The sequence below is a fragment of the Oncorhynchus kisutch genome, linkage group LG15 (genome assembly GCF_002021735.2).
Source record: "Oncorhynchus kisutch isolate 150728-3 linkage group LG15, Okis_V2, whole genome shotgun sequence".
NCBI lineage: Eukaryota > Metazoa > Chordata > Actinopteri > Salmoniformes > Salmonidae > Oncorhynchus > Oncorhynchus kisutch.
Genome location: NC_034188.2, coordinates 46,759,577 through 46,772,705, shown reverse-complemented (window position 1 = coordinate 46,772,705; position 13,129 = coordinate 46,759,577).

Genomic DNA, 13,129 nt, shown 5'->3' with positions numbered 1-13,129 from the left:
GTGAAAAAGAAGAATATTCTTCACATCACAATGTGACAACCGACCCCAACCACCCCTCAGAAGGGGATGAATATGCTTGTGAAAGATGAGAATATTCTTCTCATCACAATGTTTTGTGCACCTGACCTGAATTGATCACACGACTGACCTCTCCTGTAGAGGACACACATTTCTATCTTGAAAATATTACACAAAATAAGCACTTTGACAACCAACCCTGGTCTCCCCTACTACCTACACTGACTGTTTAAGTGCTTGTTTTACATACATACATACATACATACATACATACATACATACATACATACATACATACATACATACATACATTGTACATACATACACACATACATACATACACACATACATACGTACATACATACATACATACTGTACATACATACATATACATACATACATACATACATACTGTACATACATATACACACACACACACACACACACACACACACACACACACACACACACACACACACACACACACACACACACACACACACACACACACACACACACACACACACACACACATTCATACATACATACAAAGATGTGAAACCAAATACCCCTTTGAAGCTGGTTATCATAATACTGTATAGGGGGAATCAAATCATTTATTTACATTTGAGTCATTTAGCAGACGCTCTTATCCAGAGCAACTTACAGTAATGAGTGCATACATTTGAATACTTTCTTCGTACTGGTCTCCCGTGGGAATCAAATCCACAAATATGGCGCTGCAAGTGCTGTGCACTACCAACTGAGCTCTACCGGAAAATTTGTATTAATACATTAAATATTAGTTCATATTTTATTTCATTGCACTAATGCTAGTGAGCAATTGCACTCATGCTAATTAGTAACTTCCTTCAAACTGTAGATATAAATAACTAATTAAAATCCAAAATTGAAGTGTTTCAGATACAGTATACAACTGCTACAATAAAGCAGCATTAAGCAGTCTCACAAAGTAGGGCACAAAGTAATTTTGAACAGTATGTAATCTTGTTTACAGAAAAAGCTACTAAACTGGTTCATATTTGAAGTATAAATGTATAAATGTAACATATCCAACAAACACTATATATACCAAGGTATGTGGACACCTCTTCAAATGAGTGGATTCTGCAATTTCAGCCACACATGTTGCTGACAGGTGTATAAAATTGAGCACACGGCCATGCAATCTCCATAGACAAACATTGTCAGTAGAATGGCCTTACTGAAGAGCTCCGTTACTTTCAATGTGGCACCGTCAAAGGATGCCACCTTTCCAACAAGTCAGTTCATCAAATTTCTGCCCTGCTAGAACTGCCCCGGTCAACTGTAAGTGCTGTTATTGTGAAGTGGAAACATCTAGGAGCAACAATAGCTCAGCCGCGTAGTGGTAGGCCACACAAGCTCACAGAAAGGGACCACCGAGTGCTGAAGCAGCAAGCGTAAAAATCGTCTGTCCTCGGTTGCAACACCCACTACCTAATTCCAAACTGTAAAGTTTGGTGGAGGAGGAATAAGGGTCTGGGGCTGTTTTTCATGGTTCGGGCTAGACCCCTTCCAGTGAAGGGAAATCTTAACGCTACAGCATACAATGACATTCCTGATAATTCTGTGCTTCCAACTTTGTTGCAACAGTTTGAGGAATGCCCTTTCCTGTTTCTTCTTCAGTGTGGAATAACTTGACTGGTCTGCACAGAGCCCTGACCTCAACCCCACCGAACACCTTTGGGATGAATTGTAATGCCGACTGCGAGCCAGGTCTAATCACCCAACATCAGTGCCCGACTTCACTAATGCTCTTGCGGCTAATGTTCCATATCAGCAATGTTCCAACATCTAGTGGAAAGCCTTCCCAGGAGAGTGGAGGCTGTTAAAGCGAGTGGAGGCTGTTCTTGCTGAGAGCTCCTCCAACATCCTGGGTCTCCTCTCAGCTTTCGGGTATGTGTCTACCACAGGCACACCCACTTTCTGCAGAGAGAGAGAGAGAGAATTTGCCAAAAAAATTTACATTGCTGCTTTTGGAGTCATTCAGTGATCCATCGTATGACTCGGTACAGAAGCAGCCAATTAGTGATTGCTTTCTGCATTAAGTCCATCAAGGGATTTGGAGAGAATGGTTCTAATAAGTCAAATTACTTATCATCCACTGATGCCCTGTGATGGCCATGCCTAATACCGCCAGATGCCAGCTTAATGCAGGTCAATTAAAACACACTGTATTTACATTGACTGCTAATGAGCGAGAGGAATGTAGTCAGCTAGACAATAATGCTTGCATAAATGTTTTTCGGTTCGGGTAAATTTGATCAAATTAATTGACAATCAAATCATGCCAAGGCAATTAGTAGAAGGAATCTGGGGCACATCGTTAATTGGTTCCAAACAGATGTGCTTATGTGTTGGTAAATGTCGACTAATGATGTCCTACTTTAGGTCCGTTTGTCCTCGTCCTCTCCTTCGTACAGGCAGTTATCTGTCACAGTCAGCAGCTCTGAAAGTCCCTTTAGATCCTGAAAAATGTAAACAAACGTGCATTGCGATCGCTTCTCTTGGCAAAGAATCTACTACAACCTCTACTAATGTCTATGTTTCAGCAAGTTTAATCTGAAATAAGGTTTTGTACAAAATAGATTCAGTCTTTTGGATATTGAATGTTTGTAAGGCCAACAGGCTGTACCATTCTGGTGCATTTCTTTATTTTTTTGAAGAGTGGATTGGGACTTCCTACTAGTGTTAATACTGAAAATGTTGGTACTGATAGTGTTACAATACTTCAGTGCTCAAGAACATCAGATGGGCCCTGTCGTGCCAAATAATGTCCTCTAGTCAAAAAGTGTCCCCTCCCTGCGTCACAATGGGATTCGATAAACTATTAGCGTCTGTTGCTATATCAACGGTGTTGTGACCTAATGATTTGAATTTCGGAGATCATTACAGCCTACATGACGTTCATCCCCGCTATGCAAACAAGGCTGGTTTTCCACAACAATTCCGCTATTCAAACAAGCTTTTTGTAGCTAATAAGATGAAAACGTTACTTCAAACTTAATTGCACTTCATACAATAACAGCTAGCTAGCTAACACTAGCTATATAAAACCGTCTGGTTAGCTGGCTAGCTAGCTGGCTAGCTGACTAGGCAGGCTGAGATAAATACAGTGCTTTCAGAAAGTATTCAGAACCCTTGACTTTTTCCAAATGCTGTTACATTACAGCCTTATTCTAAGATAAAATATATACACACAATACCCCACAATGACAAAGCAAAAACAGTTTAAATTTTTTGGGGCAAATGTATTAAAAAGAAAAAGAAGAATACCTTATTTACGTAAGTATTCAGACCCTTTGCTACGAGACTCAAAATTGAGCTCAGGTTCACCCGGTTTCCATTGATCATCCTTGAGAGTCCACCTGTGGTATATTCAATTGATTGGACATAATTTGGAAAGGCACACACCTGTCAATATATGGTCCCACAGTTGACAGTGCATGTCAGAGCAAAAACCAAGCCGTGAGGTCGAAGGAATTGTCCATAGAGCTCGATGACAGGATTGTGTCGAGGCACAGATCTGGGGAAGGAACACAGTGGCCTCCATCCTTCTTAAATGTAAGAAGTGTGAACCACTAAGACTCTTCCTAGAGCTGGCCGCCCAGAGGAGAAATAAGGGGAGATGAGCCTTGGTCAGGGAGGTGACCAATAACCTGATGGCCACTCTGACAGAGCTCTAGAGTTTTCTCTGTGGAGATGGGAGAACCTTCCAGAAGGACAACCATCTCTGCAGCACTCCACCAATCAGGCCTTTATGGTAGAGTGGCCAGACGGAAGCCACTCCTCAGTAAAAAGGCACATAACAGCGTGCTTGAAGTTTGCCACAAGGCACCAAGATTCTCTGGTCTGATGAAACCAAGATTGAACTCTTTGGCCTAAATGACAAGCGTCACATCTGGAGGAAACCTGGCACCATCCCAATGGTGAAGCATGGTAGTGGCAGCATCATGCTGTGGGGTTGTTTTTCAGTGGAAGGGACTGGGAGACTAGTCAGGACTGAGGCAAAGTTGAACAGAGCAAAGTACAAAGAGATCCTTGATAAAAAACCTGCTCCAGATCACTCAGGACCTCAGACTGGGGCGAAGGTTCACCTTCCAACAGGACAACGACCTTAAGCACACAGCCAAGACAACACAGGAGTCTCTGAATGTCCTTGAGTGGCCCATCAAGAGGCTTAACCCGATTGAACATCTCTGGAGAGACCTAAATATAGCTCTGGGGCAACACTCCCCATCCAACCTGACAGAGCTTGAGAGGATCTGCAGAGAAGACTGGGAGAAACTCCCCAAATACAGGTGTGCCAAGCTTGTAGCGTCATACCCAAGAAGAAGACTCAAGGTTGTAATTGCTGCCAAAGGTGCTTCAACAATGTACTGAGTTACTTATTGGTGAATCCACTGACTGATGTCAGTGTCAAATTCCAATGACTGATGCCATAGGAAGAATCCTGGAACATATTCCAGTCTGTGCTAGCAAAACAGTCCTGTAGCTTAGCATCTGCGTCATCTGACCCGTTCTGTATTGAGCGAGTCTCTGATTCTTCCTGCTTTCGTTTTTGCTTGTAAGCAGGTATCAGGAGGATAGGGTTATGGTCAGATTTTGGTATTTGGTATTTTATTCAGATCCCCAATATCTGTTGAAAAAGCAACAGCTACTCTTCCTGGGGTCCACACAAATAAGTTATCTATATAATACTGTACTTTTTCTTGAATTTGTTCTGGATTTGGGGACTATGAAAAGACCCGTGGTGGCATGTCTGGTGGGATAAGTGTGTGTGTCAGAGCTGTGTGCAAATTGACTATGCAAACAATTTGGGATTTTCAACACATTGTTTCACATAAAAGAAGAAGTGATGCAGTCAGTCTCTCCTCAACTCTTAGCCAAGAGAGACTGGCATGCATAGTATTTATATCAGCCCTCTGATTACAATTAAGAACAAAACATGCCACTGTGTTCTGGGCCAGCTGCAGCTTAACTAGGGCTTTCCTTGCACCACTGGACCACACGACTGGACAAGAATCAAGATTAGACAAAACTAGAGCCTGCAGAACTTGCTTTTTGGAGTGTGGTGTCAAAAAAGCAGAGCATCTCTTTATTATGGCTTGACCTCTCACCTTCTTTGCAACCGTTGAATCTATATGTTTTGACCATGACAGTTTACAATCGAAGTTAAGACCTAAGACCTGCTGTTTTCAACTCTCTAGAGACAGCAGGAGTGGGAGAGAAACTGAATGATCGGCTATGAAAAGCCAACTGACATTTACTCCTGAGGTGCTGACCTGTTGCACCCTCTACAACCACTGTGATTATTATTTTTTGACCATGCTGGTCATCTATGAACATTTGAACATCTTGGCCATGTTCTGTTATAATCTCCACCTGGCACAGCCAGAAGAGGAATGGCCACCCCTCATAGCCTGTTTCCTCTCTAGGTTTCTACCTAGGTTCTGGCCTTTCTCTGGAGTTTTTCCTAGACACCGTGCTTCTACACCTGCATTGCTTGCTGTTATGGGTTTTAGGTTGGGTTTCTGTACAGCACTTTGTGACATCAGCTGATGTAAGAAGGGCTTTAGAAATACATTTGATTGATGATTGATTGATTGATTTGTACCAAATACAAAGCTCTTAGTTTTAGAGATGTTCAGGACCATTTTATTACTGGCCACCCATTTCAAAACAGACTGCAACTCTTTGTTAAGTGTTTCAGTGACTTCATTAGCTGTGGTTGCTGATGCATATATGGTTGAATCATCAGCATACATGGACACACATGCTTTGTTTAATGCCAGTGGCAGGTCATTGGTAAAAATAGAAAAGAGTAGAGGGCCTAGAGCGCTACCCTGCGGTACACCACACTTTACATGCTTGACGTTAGAGACGTTTCCATTAAAGAAAACCCTTTGAGTTCTATTAGATAGATTACCATATCGTGGATTCAGAGCTGAGGTTGAAAAGCCATAGCACTTAAGTTTTTTCAACAACAGGTGGTCAATTATATAAAAAATTATATCAAAGGCTGCACTGAAATCTAACAGTACAGCTCCCACAATCTTCTTACTATCAATTTATTTTAACCAATCATCAGTCATTTGTGTTAGTGCAGTACATGTTGAGTGCCCTTCTCTATAAGCATGCTGAAAGTCTGTTGTTAATTTGTTTACAGAGAAATAGCATTGTATTTGGTCAAACACAATTTTTTCTAACAGTTTGCTAAGAGCTGGCAGCAAGTTTATAGGTCTGCTGTTAGAACCAGTAAAGGCCGCTTTACCACTCTTGGGTAGCGGAATTACTTTGTCCTCAGGCCTGGAGGGAAGCCAAAGACTTTCCTCTAGGCTCAGATTAAAAATATAACAGATAGGAGTGGCTATAGAGTCAGCTACCATCCTCAATAGCTTTCCATCTCAGTTGTCAATGCCAGGAGGTTTGTCATTATTGATCCTTAACAATAATATTTCCACCTTTCCCACACTAACTTTACAAAATTCTAACTAGCACTGCTTTACTTTCATTATTTGTTTTTTTTATGCATGAATATAATTGCTCACTGTTTGTCGTGGGAATTTCCTGCCAATGAAATGATCATAAAAATAATTGGCATAATGTCACGAATCCCGCCGAAGATGGTGCCTCTTCCTGTTCGGGCGACACTCGGCGGTCGTCGTTGCCAGCCTACTAGCTGCCACCGATCCCCTTTTCTGTTTCATTTAGTTGTGTCTGATTAGTTGCACCTGTTTTGTGTTTAGGTTGTGATTGTGGGCTATTTAAACCCAGCAGGCCTGCAGGCTTTTGTGCGGGCTTGTTTCTCTGTTCGTTTTGTGGATGTGATCTTTTCTGTTTGTGTCCTGTTTTTGGGCCGGTCATTGTGTGCGCCTGGTGTTTTGGTGTGACCTACTTTTCTCTGGAATAAATACAGTTGTCCTTTACCTTCTGCTCTCTGCGCCTGACTCCGCACCCACTACTCCTAGAAGTCTCTCTGCGCCTGACTCCGCACCCACTACTCCTAGAAGTCGTAACACATAATCAAATGGTTTTGTGATGAATAAGCCATCTGATTCGATGAAAGATGGAGTTGAATTTGTCTTTCTGCCCATAATTGAATTTAAAGTACTCCAAAGTTTTTTTCCATCATTCTTTATATCATTGATCTTGGCTTCATAGTAAAGTTTCTTCTTGTTTTTGTTGAGTTTAGTCACAATATTTCTCAATTTGCAGTAAGTCAGTCAGTCAGATGTCTAGACAGACTTATTAGCCACTCATTTTGCCCCATCTCTTTCAGCCATGCAGTTTTTCAATTCCTCATCAACCCATGGAGCATTAACAGTTCTAACAGTCAGTTTCTTAACAGGTGCATGTTTATCAATAATTGGAAGGAGCAATTTCATAAATTCATCAAGTGCAGTGTCTGGATGCTCCTCATTAATCACATCAGACCAACAAATATTTTTAACATCCACATAAGAGTCACAGTTAAATATTTTGTATGATCTCTTATACAGTATTTTGGGCCCAGCTGTTGGAACTTAGTATTTTCTGGATATAGCCACTATATTGTGATCACTGCATCCAAGGGGTACGGATACAGCTTTAGAACAAAGTTCTACAGCATTAGTAAAGATGTGATCGATACATGCGGATGATCTTGTTCAAATCAAATCAAATCAAATTTTATTTGTCACATACACATGGTTAGCAGATGTTAATGCGAGTGTAGCGAAATGCTTGTGCTTCTAGTTCCGACAATGCAGTAATAACCAACAAGTAATCTAACTAACAATTCCAAAACTACTGTCTTATACACAGTGTAAGGGGATAAAGAATATGTACATAAGGATATATGAATGAGTGATGGTACAAAGCAGCATAGGCAAGATACAGTAGATGGTATCGAGTACAGTATATACATATGAGATGAGTATGTAAACAAAGTGGCATAGTTAAAGTGGCTAGTGATACATGTATTACATAAGGATGCGGTCGATGATATAGAGTACAGTATATACGTATGCATATGAGATGAATAATGTAGGGTAAGTAACATTATATAAGGTAGCATTGTTTAAAGTGGCTAGTGATATATTTACATCATTTCCCATCAATTCCCATTATTAAAGTGGCTGGAGTTGAGTCAGTGTCAGTGTGTTGGCAGCAGCCACTCAATGTTAGTGGTGGCTGTTTAACAGTCTGATGGCCTTGAGATAGAAGCTGTTTTTCAGTCTCTCGGTCCCAGCTTTGATGCACCTGTACTGACCTCGCCTTCTGGATGATAGCGGGGTGAACAGGCAGTGGCTCGGGTGGTTGATGTCCTTGATGATCTTTCTTGCCTTCCTGTAACATCGGGTGGTGTAGGTGTCCTGGAGGGCAGGTAGTTTGCCCCCGGTGATGCGTTGTGCAGACCTCACTACCCTCTGGAGATCCTTACGGTTGTGGGCGGAGCAGTTGCCGTACCAGGCGGTGATACAGCCCGCCAGGATGCTCTCGATTGGTCATCTGTAGAAGTTTGTGAGTGCTTTTGGTGACAAGCCGAATTTCTTCAGCCTCCTGAGGTTGAAGAGGCGCTGCTGCGCCTTCTTCACGATGCTGTCTGTGTGAGTGGACCAATTCAGTTTGTCTGTGATGTGTATGCCGAGGAACTTAAAACTTGCTACCCTCTCCACTACTGTTCCATCGATGTGGATAGGGGGGTGTTCCCTCTGCTGTTTCCTGAAGTCCACAATCATCTCCTTAGTTTTGTTGACGTTGAGTGTGAGGTTATTTTCCTGACACCACACTCCGAGGGCCCTCACCTCCTCCCTGTAGGCCGTCTCGTCGTTGTTGGTAATCAAGCCTACCACTGTTGTGTCGTCCGCAAACTTGATGATTGAGTTGGAGGCGTGCGTGGCCACGCAGTCGTGGGTGAACAGGGAGTACAGGAGAGGGCTCAGAACGCACCCTTGTGGGGCCCCAGTGTTGAGGATCAGCGGGGTGGAGATGTTGTTGCCTACCCTCACCACCTGGGGGCGGCCCGTCAGGAAGTCCAGTACCCAGTTGCACAGGGCGGGGTCGAGACCCAGGGTCTCGAGCTTGATGACGAGCTTGGAGGGTACTATGGTGTTGAATGCCGAGCTGTAGTCGATGAACAGCATTCTCACATAGGTATTCCTCTTGTCCAGATGGGTTAGGGCAGTGTGCAGTGTGGTTGAGATTGCATCGTCTGTGGACCTATTTGGGCGGTAAGCAAATTGGAGTGTGTCTAGGGTGTCAGGTAGGGTGGAGGTGATATGGTCCTTGACTAGTCTCTCAAAGCACTTCATGATGACGGAAGTGAGTGCTCAGTAGTCATTTAGCTCAGTTACCTTAGCTTTCTTGGGAACAGGAACAATGGTGGCCCTCTTGAAGCATGCGGGAACAGCAGACTGGTATAGGGATTGATTGAATATGTCCGTAAACACACCGGCCAGCTGGTCTGCGCATGCTCTGAGGGCGCGGCTGGGGATGCCGTCTGGGCCTGCAGCCTTGCGAGGGTTAACACGTTTAAATGTCTTACTCACCTCGGCTGCAGTGAAGGAGAGTCCGCATGTTTTCATTGCAGGCCGTGTCAGTGTCAGTCCTCAAAGCGGGTAAAAAAGTTATTTAGTCTGCCTGGGAGCAAGACATCCTGGTCCGTGACTGGGCTGGATTTCTTCTTGTAGTCCGTGATTGACTGTAGACCCTGCCACATGCCTCTTGTGTCTGAGCCGTTGAATTGAGATTCTACTTTGTCTCTGTACTGACGCTTAGCTTGTTTGATAGCCTTGCGGAGGGAATAGCTGCACTGTTTGTATTCGGTCATGTTACCAGTCACCTTGCCCTGATTAAAAGCAGTAGTTCGCGCTTTCAGTTTCACTCGAATGCTGCCATCAATCCACGGTTTCTGGTTAGGGAATGTTTTAATCGTTGCTATGGGAACGACATCTTCAACGCACGTTCTAATGAACTCGCACACCGAATCAGCGTATTCGTCAATATTGTTATCTGATGCAATACGAAACATATCCCAGTCCACGTGATGGAAGCAGTCTTGGAGTGTGGAGTCAGCTTGGTCGGACCAGCGTTGGACAGACCTCAGCGTGGGAGCCTCTTGTTTTAGTTTCTGTCTGTAGGCAGGGATCAACAAAATGGAGTCGTGGTCAGCTTTTCCGAAAGGAGGGCGGGGCAGGGCCTTATATGCGTCGCGGAAGTTAGAGTAACAATGATCCAAACAAAGGTTTTTCCACCCCTGGTTGCGCAATCGATATGCTGATAAAATTTAGGGAGTCTTGTTTTCAGATTAGCCGTGTTAAAATCCCCAGCTACAATGAATGCAGCCTCCGGATAAATGGATTCCAGTGTTTGTCAACACCCTGGTAGGTTGATTAATGAACTGAACCAGATTACGTGCGTTGGTTACAGTGAGACGCTTCCTCTTGAGCGGACAGCTTGTTGAAAACCAGTCAATATTCAGGTCCCCAAAAAAGCAGACCTCTCTGTTTACATCACATATACTATCAAACATTTCACACATATTATTTAGACACGGACTGTTAGCACTTGGTGGCCTATAGCAACACCCCAAAAGAAAAGGCTTTTGATGTGCCAAGTGAACCTGCAACCACAACACTTCAATAACACTTGACATAAGATCTTCTCTAAGAATTACAGGGATATGGCTCTGAATATATACAGCACCCCCCCCCCCCTCCATAAGCATTTCTGTCTCTTCTATAAATGTTATATCCTTGCATTGCTACTGATGTATCATCAAACGAATTATCTAAGTGAGTCTCAGAAAGGGCTAATATTGTATATGAATGTTATCTGATGTTACATATTAATATGGGCAATTTTCAGCCCTTTTCTGTGTAGCTTATCAGAGATAGACATAATATTGAAAAGAGCAGACAAAGCAAGAGAAAAAAACATACATTCAGCAGTCCATTAATCAATTGGTGTGTGTGTGTGCTGCAGGGATGAGGCTACGAACCGATAGGCTTGGCTCTCTCATCCCTTCCGGGGTTCTGGAAGGGAGGGTGGACAATGAACCTGTCGTAGCGGATGTAAGCAATTTCTCCACACGCTCTGGCAGCTTTCATGGCTGGGATCAGTTCTTTCCTCTTCTGGTGCACAGAGGGAGAGCGTTGTATGCGTCTCTGTATGTGGAGTAAAGGTAGTCTAGATTTTTTCTCTCTCCTCTGGTTGCACATGTAACATGCTGGTAGAAATTAGGTAAAACGGATTTAAGTTTAAAGTCCCCGGCCACTAGGAGCGCCGCCTCTGGATGAGCATTTTCTTGTTTGCTTATGGCCTTTTACAGCTCGATGAGTGCAGTTTTACTGCCAGCATCAATTTGTGGTGGTAAATAGACAGCTATGAAAAATATAGATGAAAACTCTCTTGGTAAATAGTGTGGTCTACATCTTATCATGAGATACTCTACCTCAGGCGAGCAAAACCTTGAGACCTCCTTAATATTAGATTTTGTGCACCAGCTGTTATTTACAAACAGACACAGACTGCCACCCCTTGTCTTACCGGAGGCAGCTGTTCTAGCTTGCCGATGCACAAAAAAAAACAGCCAGCTGTATGTTATCTATGTCGTCGTTCAGCCACAACTCGGTGAAACATAAGATATTACCGTTTTTAATATCCTGTTGGTAGGATAGTCTTGATAGTAGCTCATCCATTTTATTATCCAATGATTGTGTAACGAGTGCGCTGAGAGTCGGGAAGCAAGTTCAGGGAGTGACTGTTTTAATATATAAAAGAAACAATGATGCTTCCCTTAGGTGAGGTGTTATTCTGTAATGAGTGAGCTGAGAGTCAGGAAGCAAGTTCGGGGAGTGTGTTTTAAGAAATAAAAGAAACGATGAACACAAACAGCGCACCGACATGAAAACAGAGTCAATGACACCTGAGGAAAGAACCAAGGAGAGTGACAGATATAGGGAAGATAATCAAGGAGGTGATGGAGTCACCAGGTGAGTGTCATGAGGCACAGGTGCGCAAGACGATGGTGACAGGTGTGCGGGACAATCAGCAGTCTGATGACCTAGAGGCTGGAGAGGGAGTATACGTGACAGTACCCCCTCCCCAACGCGCGGCTCTAGCCGCAGGACGCCGTCAAAGGTTACGAACCCGGGGATTAGGAGCAGACTGGTCAGCCCTGCTGATGCGCAATAACCTGTCACACCAGCTGAAGCACGGGAACCTGTTTAGTCAGTTGGGATGCGGGAACCTGACAGATTGGTTGAGGCAGGGGAGCCTGGCGATCCGACAGAGGCATGAAAGCCCGACGAGCCGGGTGAGGCAGGGGAGCATGGTGATCCTGACGAGCCGGCTAAGGCAGGGAAGCCTGGCAATCTGACAGATATAGGGAAGATAATCAAGGAGGTGATGGAGTCCAGGTGAGTGTCATGAGGCGCAGGTGCGCGAGACGATGGTGACAGGTGTGCGGGATAATCAGCAGCCTGATGACCTAGAGGCCGGAGAGGGAGTATACGTGACAGATTGCACTTTGGCTAATAGGATTGATGGTAGAGGTGGATTACCCACTCGCCGTCGGATACTTACAAGGCACACTGACCTACGTCCCCGATATCTCCGTCTCTTTGGGATTTGGGCCTTGTCTGGTGTCTGAAGTAAATCCTTTGCATCCGACTCGTTAAAGAAAATATCTTTGTCCAGTACGAGGTGAGTAATCGCTGTGCTGATATCCAGAATCTATTTTCGGGTGGCAGAAACATTACGTACAAAATAAGTTACAAATAATGCAAAAAACCACACACAATAGCACAAAACAGCAGCCATCAACTCTGGCGCCATCTCATATAAAAATGGAATCTCTCCACACCATGGCAAAATGGCTTCTGCTGAAGCACGGGAACCTGACCAGCCGTCTGAGGCCTGGGAGCCTGACGAACCTGCAGAGGAGTGGGAGCCTGACGAGCCGGCCGAGGCGTGGGAGCCTGACGAGCCTGCCGAAGGCGTAGGAGCCTGCCGAGCCAAACGAGTCTTGTGATCCTGACAAACCAGCTGAGGCATCTTCGGTAGACTCGGCAACGGACGCTTG